Source organism: Chiloscyllium punctatum, chromosome 11 (genome assembly GCF_047496795.1).
Source record: "Chiloscyllium punctatum isolate Juve2018m chromosome 11, sChiPun1.3, whole genome shotgun sequence".
NCBI lineage: Eukaryota > Metazoa > Chordata > Chondrichthyes > Orectolobiformes > Hemiscylliidae > Chiloscyllium > Chiloscyllium punctatum.
The window spans coordinates 62902922-62914955 of NC_092749.1; the positions used below are offsets into that span (position 1 = coordinate 62902922).

The window sequence follows — 12034 nt, forward strand, 5'->3', positions numbered from 1 at the left end:
TCAGCCTCTCCCGATACCTCAAATCCTCCAACCCTGGCAACATCCTTGTAAATCTTTTCTGAACCCTTTCAAATTTCACAACATCTTTTCGATAGGAAGGAGACCAGAATGGAAAGCTTAAGAAAAGGTTCAGAGGAGATTTGCAAGTATATTGGCTGGTATGGAAGATCTTAGAAGAAAAGGCTGAGGGACTTGAGGCTGTTTTCATTAGAGAGAAGAAGGTTGAGACATACAAGGGTGGACAGTGAGAGCCTTTTTTCCTCGGATCGTGATGTCTAGCATGATGGGACATAGCTTTATATTGAGGGGTGATAGATATAGGACAGGTGTCAGAGATAATTTCTTTACTCGGAGAGTTGTAGGGGCGTGGGACGCGCTGCCTGCAACAGCAGTAGACTCGCCAACTTTAAGAGCATTTAAATGGTCATTGGATAGGGATAAGGACGAGAATGGACTAGTGTAGGTTAGATGGGCTTCAGATTGGTTTCACAGGTCGGTGCAACATCAAGGGCCGAAAAGCCTGTAGTGCGCTATAATGTTTTATATTCCTATGAATAATATAACTATGGTATAAAAACAGAAAATGCTGAAATACTGCAGGTCAAGCTGCATCTATGGAGAGAAAGCAAAAACTAATATTTCAGTTTAATAGTCTTTCATCAGAATCTTTCATCTGACGAAAGGCCATCAACTTGAAACATTAAGTCTACAAATCTCTGACCTGCTTAATACTTTCAGCAACTTCTTTTTGATTTTAAATTTCCAGCATTAGCTGTTTTGTTACCTGTTAATACAATAGGACAATATGCCCCACGTGGTTTCTCCCAATTAAGGAAGACTTTTGCCTTTTCCAAGTTGTAAGAAAACAGTACCTGTGCAGTATCGTTCAGTGCTGCAGCAAGAAAATACACATTTAGCTGTGTACATGGGTCAAGTTCTTCTCCAAGATCTTTTCGCTCAGGTTGGCACTTCAATGTAGTGCTCACAAAGCGCTGCACCACTGGAGATGCCATCTTTTGGTTGAAACATTTAACTGTGACCCCTATCTATCCTCTCAGATGAACTTAAACATTCGCACGGTAGAAGATTTCTCTTTAGTGTCCTGGGTTTTATTTACTCCTCAGTCAATATTACAAAATAAATAAAAACAGGAAATCGTGGAAATAAGCACAGGCTTAACAGCATCTGTGATAACAGAAAGAAAGTTATTGTTGCAAATCAAGCTTTCACCAAGACTTAGAATTCTAGTATTGCCTTTTTAGTTTACAATGCAAGAATTTGCAATAAAAGAAAGATAATCTGTTCATTATGACATTTGAGACAGTTGAAACCCTGCTGTATGCAAATTGACCACATGTTACTCACAGCAGCAATAATAGTTTGAATGTGCTTAGTTGTTGAAATCATGAAAGGCATTATATAAATGCAAATGCTTTCTTTATGTTCTAATATAAACATGTAAATGTCTGTGCATTGTAAGTGATATTAATGTTGCCTGTTTCAATCTACAGTACTTCCTTTACACCATAAGTCACCCCAACTGAGAAGCATCTGAAGGAATTCAATAAGTTCCAGGAAATCTAGGTACAAGTCGACTAACAGGGAAAATGCTGGAGACGCTTAGCGGGTCTGCAAGCAAAAGGGTGGTTAATTATGGTTTGATAATGAAATGAGAGTTGGACGTGAGAGAATGGAGGCAGAAATTTCAGAGGGAAGTAGGTTAGAATGGCTGTCATGGTAATATTTCTCTCCTAGTCTGCTGTAATGTTCTACCAAAGCACAACACAAGGTCAAGGAACAACAGCTCATTTTCCACTTATGCATTTAAAGCAACTTGGACTCAATATTGAATTTTACAACTTCAAAGCATGACACATATGTCTATAGTCCATTTTTCTTGCATTCTCCACTTTGCCTCACCCCTATGACAGTTTACTTTTATCTCAGTGAAGAGGATCCATGTTCTCTCTTCCACACCTTAGTCTACACCCATTTTACATCTCTATTTCTCTTACATCACAATTAGCAATCATTTTGTCCTTTGCACTAGCCCCCTACACATCTGTTTATCTTCCTCCTCTTCTGACTCTGTCAAAAGTTTGAAAACTACAATTTTTTAAAAACTTTCAGTTCTGAAGAAGTCAAACCTTAACTCTGTTTTTCTCGCTCCATAGCTGCTGCCACACCTGTTGAAATTCTCCACAACCATCTGATGAAGGAGCAGCACTCCAAAAGCTAGTACTTTCAAATAAACCTATTGGACTATAACCTGGTGTTTTGTGATTTTTAACTTTGTACACTTGTTGAAGTTCCCCAGCATTGACTGTACAATTTTCCTCATTCATCGTTTTTCCTGTCACTTGTAGACTGAATAAAAATAAAGAGTTAGTGTTAGAATTTATGCAGGGGTACATAAGTACTCTAAAACATTTTTCAAGAGCTGTTTTAAGTTCACCTGGAATGAGTAAAGATGGATTAGTTTAAACAACTGATCAAACTGATATGAATCATTCAATGAGAAGAGCATTCTTGTGATGAATAACTGATCCAGCAAGTTTGATGCCCCACCGTTCTCCACCCTTTAGGTGGAGTACCACAATGTTGCTCAATTTTCAAGCATGTTTCAAAACCACCCAGTAAGAGCAGGTATAATTTCACTGACAATCAAGGTTGGGATTTGAACTTGAGCCCAGCTGCACCAGTGGAGCTATTATATCACCTCGGAGTCTCTTGTGCTCATTACATTTTTCTTAATGCAGTTTAAAATGTGTTTGGAACTTGTGCATAAAATACTAATGCTTAGAAATCAATTGTGCAGCACTTGTTCTTCATTTGAGAAATGATTGCTGAATCATACAATATTGCGTAGGTCTCTGCTCAGCCATTATTGAAAATATGCTCCAACAACAGTGATTAGGATTTGCTCTGCAGTTGTCCAGGCATCTGCCTGAAAAAGATATCAGGTGCATTGTTGATCCAAATTTGGGACCCAGTCCAGTTTCTGGCCTCCTTGTCAATTTGGATTGTGATTACGTGCAGTATGAGCTATGCTGGCTGTTGTTAATAGACAGCAACCAAGCCAGCAGGACCTATGGACCCCTGCAGGTAGAACATGTGCCAAACAGCTGAATACAACATTTTACAATTCCCTGAATGTGAAACTAGGAAGAGGTGCTCCTCCTGGGATCTATATTTAAAATGCAGACACATGTTGTTCCCATTTCCTAATTTCCACATGCCGTCCTCCCACCTTTACATAGTGTATTCTGCCTTAATTGATCACCCTGTGCCCAGTGAACCATAATCAATTGGATCTGGCAGCCTTGCCATTTGTCTCTTAGCTGCGAGCAATAGACATTCCACTCAGATTTGAGCATATTCAATTTTCAAAGCCTAACGATTAATAAACACTGAGGATGCTTATAAAACAGACAGGAGGAAGTGATGTTGGACTAGCAAACAGCCTAACAGTCGCTAGAATTTCTAAATGCTAGATAACATATTGTCAAGTTTAATTTAGATAAATGTGAGGTTCTGCACTTTGGAAAGGCAAATCAGTGCAGGATTTATACACTTAATGATAAAGTCCTGGGGAGTGTTACTGAACGAAGAAGCCTTGGAGTGCAGGTTCATAATTCCTTGAAAGTGGAGTTGCAGGTAGATAGGATAGTGAAGAAGGTATTAGGCTATCCTTGCCTTTATTGGTCAGTGCATTCAGCATAGGAATTGGGAGGTCCAGTTGTGGCTGTACAGTACATTGGTTAGGCTACTTTTGGAATACTGTGTGCAATTCTGGTCTCTCTGCTATAGGAAGGATGGTGTGAAACTTGAAACAGTTCAGAAAAGATTTACAAGGATGTTGCCAGAGTTGGAAGGTTTGATCTACAGGGAGAGGCTGAATAGACTGAGGCTATTTTCCCTGGAGCATCAGAGACTGAGCAGTGACCTTATAGAGGTTTATAAAATCACAAGGAGCATGAATAGGATAAATGAACAAGGTCTTTTCCCTGGGTTGGGGAAGTCCAAAACTAGACGGCATAGGTTTAAGGTGAGAGGGGAAAGATTTAAAAGGGACCAAAGTGGCAACTTTTCAAGCAGAAAATGGTGTGTGTATGGAATGAGCTGCCAGAGGAAATGGTGGAGGCTCGTCCAAATATAACATTTAAAAGGCATCTGGATGGGTAAATATATAGGAATGGTTTGGAGAGATATAGACCAAATGTTGGCAAATGGGACTAGATTTATTTTGGATATCTGGTCGGCATGGACGAGGTGGACCGATGGATCTGTTTCCATGCTGTATATTTCTATAACTCTAAGATAGCTTAGTGAATGAGTGGCGCATGGTACTTAGCATGGATACATGACTCTGATACAGTTATAGTGGTTAATTTCAGTTTAAAAATCTAACCTCTGAGTCAAGGTTATGGATTCAGTTGAATATATTATCCAGGCTGGCACTTCATTGCAGTCAGAATGTGCCAGCTTGAGGATCAGTCTTGCCATCTCGGATGGGAATCAAAGATCCCATAGTGTTTCTTAAAAATTATTATTTTTAAGAATATTAAGAGAGATCTCTTTGGTGTCTTGTGCAATATTTATTTCACAACCTACATCACTAAATCTGACCATTATTAATTACATTGTTGTTGTGGGAGGTGGAGAAAGGCAGCCAATAGGAGGTATGTTGCTAATGGAAGGGTTAAGTGGAGGTGGGGAGAGGGATTCTCAGTAGCCCTAATCAAGTAAGGGACTACCAGAAGAACTTCTCATACCACCACCTAAGGGAGGGGCACTGTGTGCTTCAGTCTGCATTTTAAAAACAAGGTGCTCACAGATCTCCATTATCTGTTGTAATCAGATCTACTGTGCTAGACCAAACTAAGATGGCAGTGTGAAGGTGAGTATAGCCCTGAAGTTTTCACATTAGGATCATTCAGCTGTTGATCAGTTGGTAACAGTGGGCTGCACCTCATATTTCTTTGGCTCAGATGCATCGATGTTTTGGACAACTTTTCGCTGCAGGGTCTAAATGGGTTTCCTCATCATATCTTACCAAACTTATTGATTTAATTACATATTTTGCCCTGTGGCATTTCCCACAGCTGACTTTCACCCCATCTTACCACATGCTATTCCCACAACAACTCACTATTCTGCAGGTCATAGAGTCATAGAGATATACAGCATGGAAACAGACCCTTCGGTCCAACCCGTCCACGCCGACCAGATATCCCAACCCAATCTAGTCCCACCTGCCAGCACCCGGCCCATATCCCTCCAAACTCTTCCTATTCATATACCCATCCAAATGCCTCTTAAATGTTGCAATTGCACCAGCCTCCACCGTATCCTCTGGCAGCTCATTCCATACACGTACCACCCTCTGCATGAAAAGGTTGCCCCTTAGGTCTCTTTTATATCTTTCCCCTCTCACCCTAAACCTATGCCCTCTAGTTCTGGACTCACCGACCCCAGGGAAAAGACTTTGCCTATTTATCCTATCCATGCCCCTCACAATTTTGTAAACCACTATAAGGTCACCCCTCAGTCTCCGACACTCCAGGGAAAACAACCCAGCCTGTTCAGCCTCTCCCTGTAGCTCAGATCCTCCAACCCTGGCAACATCCTTGTAGATCTTTTCTGAACCCTTTCAAGTTTCACAACATCTTTCCAATAGGAAGGAGACCAGAATTGCACGCAATATTCCAACAATGGCCTAACCAATGTCCTGTACAGCCGCAACATGACCTCCCAATTCCTGTACTCAATACTCTGACCAATAAAGGAAAGCATACCAAACACCTTCTTCACTATCCTATCTACCTGCAACTCCACTTTCAAGGAGCTATGAACCTGCACTCCAAAGTCTCTTTGTTCAGCAACATTCCCTGTTCATTGGTGGGTACAGTCAGAACATGGCAGAGATGGGAAAGATGACTCTGTGCTTTTTCAGGGAACTGGAGATCCTGATGGACAGGGTGGTACAGAAAAGAGGTATCCTCTTTCTCTAGGATCAGCAGAGGATACCATGCTACTGGGCCTTGTCAGTTTGGTCATAGTTGCTACCCAACTTAGTGTTATCTGGAGTGTGGAGGAATGGCCACCAGTGCCACAAGGAGGTCAATGGCCTTCTCCATTCTCCCAAGGTGAGTAGCACATTTTTTCTCTGCCCACTTTACACTCTCTCTATCTGTACTACTGCACACACCACACACCAAGACTCATACTTGGTCATTCTCACTATTGCATGTAACACCTTCCTTCACTTACTCTCATTTACACTGCCTCCAACCATTCTGCACATTGTCCACACTGCTTCCTTGATCCTTCTGTATGCACTATTACTTTGCCCCCGTGCACCAGCCATGTCACCCTACTCACTGTTCCCTCACTCATTCTACTGCTATTGCTCATTACAGAGGAAGACAGACCATAACAGGGCAGAGAGAGCTTGTATGGTTAGAGAGGTGCCCAACATCCACACACATGGAAAATTCTAGCTCTTGCAGGAGGAGATCGGGACCACGCCTGAGTGGATGCAGAAACATCCATATCTCACCAAATGGGTCAGTGCCACTAGTCATTCCAATGTGACTCTCACTTTAACCCCGCTGTCATTCTCAATGATTGAACACCTCATCCAACCACTGGCAACACTGCCTCCTCTTTCCTTTGTTTGTTTGTTTTGGTTCTGCTAGACTGCCCATGACCTCTGCAAATAAACACCCAGTTCTCCCATAAGCCCTATCCTCAGCCTCTGAGGATAACAGCATTGAAACCTCAGAGGAAGCATCAGCAAGACTGCCTCCTAAATCCTGCACCAACCCAGATACTGACACTCTGGAGTGAAACCATAGACATCAGAGACAGTGGGTACTCAATGTGGTGAGCACCTTATTGTGACAGCTCCACAGCTGTCTGATGAAAACAATATTCCAGGCCACAGGCACTGACAAAGACTAAACACCTGATCAGCCCCAGACAGGACCCTGTGGTGTTTGAAATCAGGAATTTCATCCAAATGCACAAGGAAGAACAGGATTGGCAAAAAGGTACAGTGGGACACAGTGCACCCCAATTCCCAGAAGCTACAGCAATGCAGTGAATCATACAACTGTTTGTCTCCTCCATGGATAGGTTGGCAGCTGTCAATGGAAAGCCAAGTCCAGCACCTTCAGGATCTGCTGGAGATGTACACATCTACACTACATTGCCCCACCCATTGGCCCCCAGAACCCAGGCATGGAGATGGGACTATGGGGATCTTTGACTCCAGTCTCTTATTCCTCTTGCAAATCACACCCTTACACCAGTTCACATCTAGATGGTAGTTCTTGATCAACTTAAAGAATAATGGCACAGAGTAAGGTTAGAATGAATTGTGTTTGATAGAAAGTTTTGGTTGGTCAATGTAGGCGGCTGGTGAATAGAGCAGTGTGTGAATCTGGTGGTATTTTTGTAAGGACATAGCATTCAAGATGCACATTGTAATTCAAAACTTATATCCCTCTGAGAGAAAGTGTTTTTTCATCTCTGCTTTAATTGGCAACCTGTATTTTTAAACTATGACCCCTAGATCTAGATTCCAGAATTAAAGTCTGGTGTGAAAGCCTGCAACATTGGCCTGAATAGGGGCTTTCTCTTTAAGAGATGCAGGCTAATTTTAAATATGATTTGGAGATACGGTTGGCCCACATAATGCATTGAAGGTGTGAGCTGCCCTGTGTATGACTGTCTGTGCCACAATGGTCAGACTGATTCTAATCTAAAAAAGGGATTTACAGAATCTGTCTGTCCCGAAGTCCGCCTTGGAGGACGGTCACCCGAAGGTCGGAGGTCGAATGTCCTGGACCACTGAAGTGTTACAGTGTTGCAGTGCTCCCGCCAAACCTTCCCCCCCACCACCACCAGCATCCCCCCACACGCGCACACATACACATATAAGTTTGTGGGGTGAATTTGTACTTGCATTTTACTTTGCTCAAAAACTGCATGAATCCATGTAAGGTTCTGTAAATCCAGTTTTTTAGATTAGAATTGGTCTGACCATTATGGCACAGTCTCACTCAGGGCAGCAGACGCCCTAAATGCATTATCTGGGCCGACATGACACCAATTGTAAAAGGGCTTTGGCCCGAAACGTAGATTTTTCTGCTCCTCGGACGCTGCCTGACTCTAACCTTGACCAATTGTTAACGTTCACTTGTGAATGTAACTTTTTAATGTTCTGCGATTTACATATGGTCATTCTAAAAGATGAGAAACTTAACAAACAATCCAGGTTTTTTTCAATATATAATTTCAATTACATCACACTGTAAACATTTGCTATAAATTCTGTGTCTTATGATCTGATACTCCACAACCACCTGATGAAGGAGCAGTGCTCCAAAAGCTAGTGCTTCTAAATAAACTGTTGGACTATAACTTGGTGTTGTGTGATTTTTAGGTTTAAATTATACATGTTAATTTGTGGTGCTAACCTGGTATGAAATTGACCTGCTGTGCTTTTCCAGCATTCCTGATGAAGGGCTTTTGCCCGAAACGTCGATTTCCTGCTCCTCGGATGCTGTCTGACCTGCTGTGCTTCTCCAGCCACCACTGTAATCTAAACTCTGGTTTCCAGCATCTGTAGTCCTCACTTTTGCCTAGTTGATTTTAACCTTACTGCGAATCCTCTTGAAAGGATGCCTACCTTGAAGAAGTTCTTCTTCTCTCTCTATAAGAATCTCAGTGAGTCTCTCTCAGTGCAACCCCCAGGTCATACTCTTTGATACATTCCTCCCAGCAACCACCCCCCCCCCCCCCCCACCCCACCACCACCACTTATCTCTCCACCCTGGAGGCTCCCCTGCCTCCATTCCTGATGAAGGGATTATGCCCAAAACGTCAATTTTCCTGCTCCTTGGATGCTGCCTGACCTGCTGTGCTTTTCCAGCACCACACTAATCTAAACCCCATGAAATTGAATCCCCTGCTGGGACTTGCTGCCACTGAACAGTATGTTTAGTGCTAGGCTACATGCCACTATCATTTAAATTAGAAGGCAGCATACTGCTTGCATGGTGCCTACATCAGAATGAATGGACACAATCATTACATGTTATAATCCCTCATTTGTTTTCTGAACTAATCTTGATCTCTCCCATAAAGAGTATTGAAATGCATTGCATTTTTTTAACAGAACACTGTAATGACAAGGTGAGTGTTCCCAGCCCAACCCAGAATGAAAAAATAAGTTTGTCACAAAGTGTATTTATCCATAGCACTACACTTTATGATTCAGAGCTCACAATACTTTGCAGAGTTTATTGATATCAGTAATATAAGGGGCCTTTACACTATAAACAATACTGTTGCAGTCCTCTGGTACCAAAATGGACAGCCGGGTAAACTAAGTCTCACAGGTTCCTTGTCTTTCTAATGGGTTTGAGGATATAACCTGCTGTTTTCTAAGTTTGGTCGTTGAATGAACAAGAAGCACTGCTGCTCTCTGCTGAGCCAGTGTAGGATAATATGGTGCTTTGCCATTTTGACTAACAGCTGTGTGAAGCCTCAAATGCCATCCCTTATAGTAAGATCATTGATGATCAACTTTAGTGGTTTTCTTGTTCACTCAATAACTGTTAATACAAACTGTTGTATTAGAATAAAGAACATAAAGGTTCTATTGAATCAATAACTGAATCTGCTGCAACTGTGGGAATGCATGTAGTTTTGCAATTGGAACAGTCCACAGCGATTAAAGATTTCATTTTTAATACATGAAAATTTAATTTCAGTAGTATTTCCTGTAAGATTTTCAGACGCATCACAAAATGCATTTTTACATATCTTTCCACAATAAATGCTGAATTAGAACTTGCAGAAATGTTCAGTTAACATACTGCAATTCGAAAATGCCATCAATGTGATTGATCCATAGAATGGTTAAAATATTTAGCAATCTCATAAATCATTAATTTTCCAGACTCAGTGACAGATTCACCAAAAAAAACTAATAAACTGAACACACAACTTGTTTTCTTTTAAGGCTCCCTCATTAGATAGATTTGGAAGATGAAAAAAAAACTGAGATAGACTGAAATAGAAAAAGAAAATTCTGGAACTATACAGCAGAACTATTAGCATTTGAGGGGGAAAAGAGAGATTGACATTTTAGATACCTTTTGTTGGATTAAGGCACTCCTAAAAAGGGTGTGCCCTTTATGGAAGTGACTGAAATGAAGATAATACCAATCTCTGCTACGCTTCCAGAAATGAGATATTTGATATTTATAAACATATCTCCGTTTCAGCAGGTGACCTTATGTTATGGATCTTATAGCTAATAAAATTCAAATGAGTTTCCAATCAGTTGATGTTAAGTATGAATGCATTGACAATTTAGATTGTGTTTTAATGATTCCGTGAAATTATTAATGAACATTTTATAAATTAAAGAGTTTTTAAAGAGTATTAGCTATTTGTTGTTTAGTGACGTTTCCTGTAATAGATCCAGTTGAGCAGTGAAAATTGAGATCAAATGCAAAACATATTTTTCTGTGTAAGCATGACTGGAATAGTTACCTGAACTGTTTTTAACATAATTGAGTCACTGACGGTCACAAGAAGGTGCATCATACATATATAAAGAACCAGGCTAGGGCTTGCATTCTGAACAAACCCTATTAGTGCATCATCTATTTTAAGCTTAATTTTATTTCCTGGAACACATGATTTTTCTTTTTGTTAGTCTCTCATTCTGGCTTTTTCTAGACTTGTTCGTCGGCTAATATTTATATTAATAAATTAGATAATGTGAAAATGTATATTTTTACTGCTTCTTTTGACTTTGTTTAGTTTTCAGTTTTGAAAATGTGGGGCCACAAACTAAAGAAATGAGAATTATTCTTTTGAAAGCTTCAAATAATTTAAAGTTCCTAGTAATAATACCATGCTATTAGTTTTCTAGTGCAGTCACACAGTTTGTAGACAATTAGAGAACAACTCTCTTTCCCCTCCAGCCATCTCAACACATCACCTTAATGGATGCCTTAAAATTCTACAAACATCTTATTTCAAAATATATGCTACCCATGTGATTTTTTTTGTTATATTTCTTCAATTTGGAAATTGAAATTTTAAATTTGAGATGAGCTAGCACTTGCTGTGGCAAAGGACAAACTGAGTTAAAATTAAGACATATATAAGTCATGCTTTATTTATAATAAAAACATTTGAAGAGTGGAGGATTTTGGGGGCAACATTTTGATCTCAGTGGTGAATTAACTATGCTGATTATTATTCCAGACACAAGATTTTGCACTGGCACATGCAATGATTAGAAATCCATTTTAGCATGGCCCCCTCCACTGGGAATCTGTGAAGAATTTTTAATGAGACATGCAGAGTCTGAAGCAATCAATTCAAATATTTAACTCAATTTTACATTAGCCACATAAAGAAATGGAAAGATAATTTAAGTTAGGATAGTGAGATAGAAGTCAAAGAAAGAAAATGTTAAAAAAATTGTTGACATTTTTATATCTTCAACAATATTTCAAATCTGAAGAAATTAGACTTTGCAAAAGTTAATTTAAGTTAGACAAATAATATAAAATAGATATTGTGGCAATGCATTTTGTTCAGAATTGCAAGTCCTGGCCTGGCTATTTCTGTACATACAATGAAACTCCTTGTGACTATTATGGGCTCAATTATATTATGACTAGTTCATGTAACTAATCCACCTATTGCACGTAGGATAATAAAAACACGTTTTGCAGCTTATTTTTCAACTGGTGAATGCAGTTGTTAAAGGCAAAGTATCATCATTAAACTATAAAAAGTTAATAATATTAATAAACATATAAAATTTAATCCATAATTTAAAGCATTCACAAAACAAATAAGTTGTTTGTCATTAATTAAGCTCTATAAGGCCTTTAAATATTTAATTAGAATGGACAAGGCCTGGTTTCCTCTGGTGAGTTTAGTGGGCCTATATCATCTAAGTACAGTTTCACATATTTGAATGTTGAGTTCCTTG

The 12034-nt window shown here is 39.9% G+C and overlaps 1 long non-coding RNA gene across 7 annotated transcripts in view; it reads left to right on the forward strand.

The window, feature by feature from the left end:
- Positions 1-2268, forward strand: part of LOC140483039 (uncharacterized) — an 87138-nt gene extending 84870 nt beyond the window's left edge. For 5 of the 7 annotated variants that reach the window (XR_011961859.1, XR_011961863.1, XR_011961862.1 and 2 more), the window contains one exon: positions 1512-2268. This is a non-coding gene — a long non-coding RNA (uncharacterized lncRNA). The remainder of the gene's footprint in view (positions 1-1511) is intronic. The other 2 variants (XR_011961861.1, XR_011961860.1) reach the window with 2 other exon arrangements.
- Positions 2269-12034: the final 9766 nt, after the last annotated feature.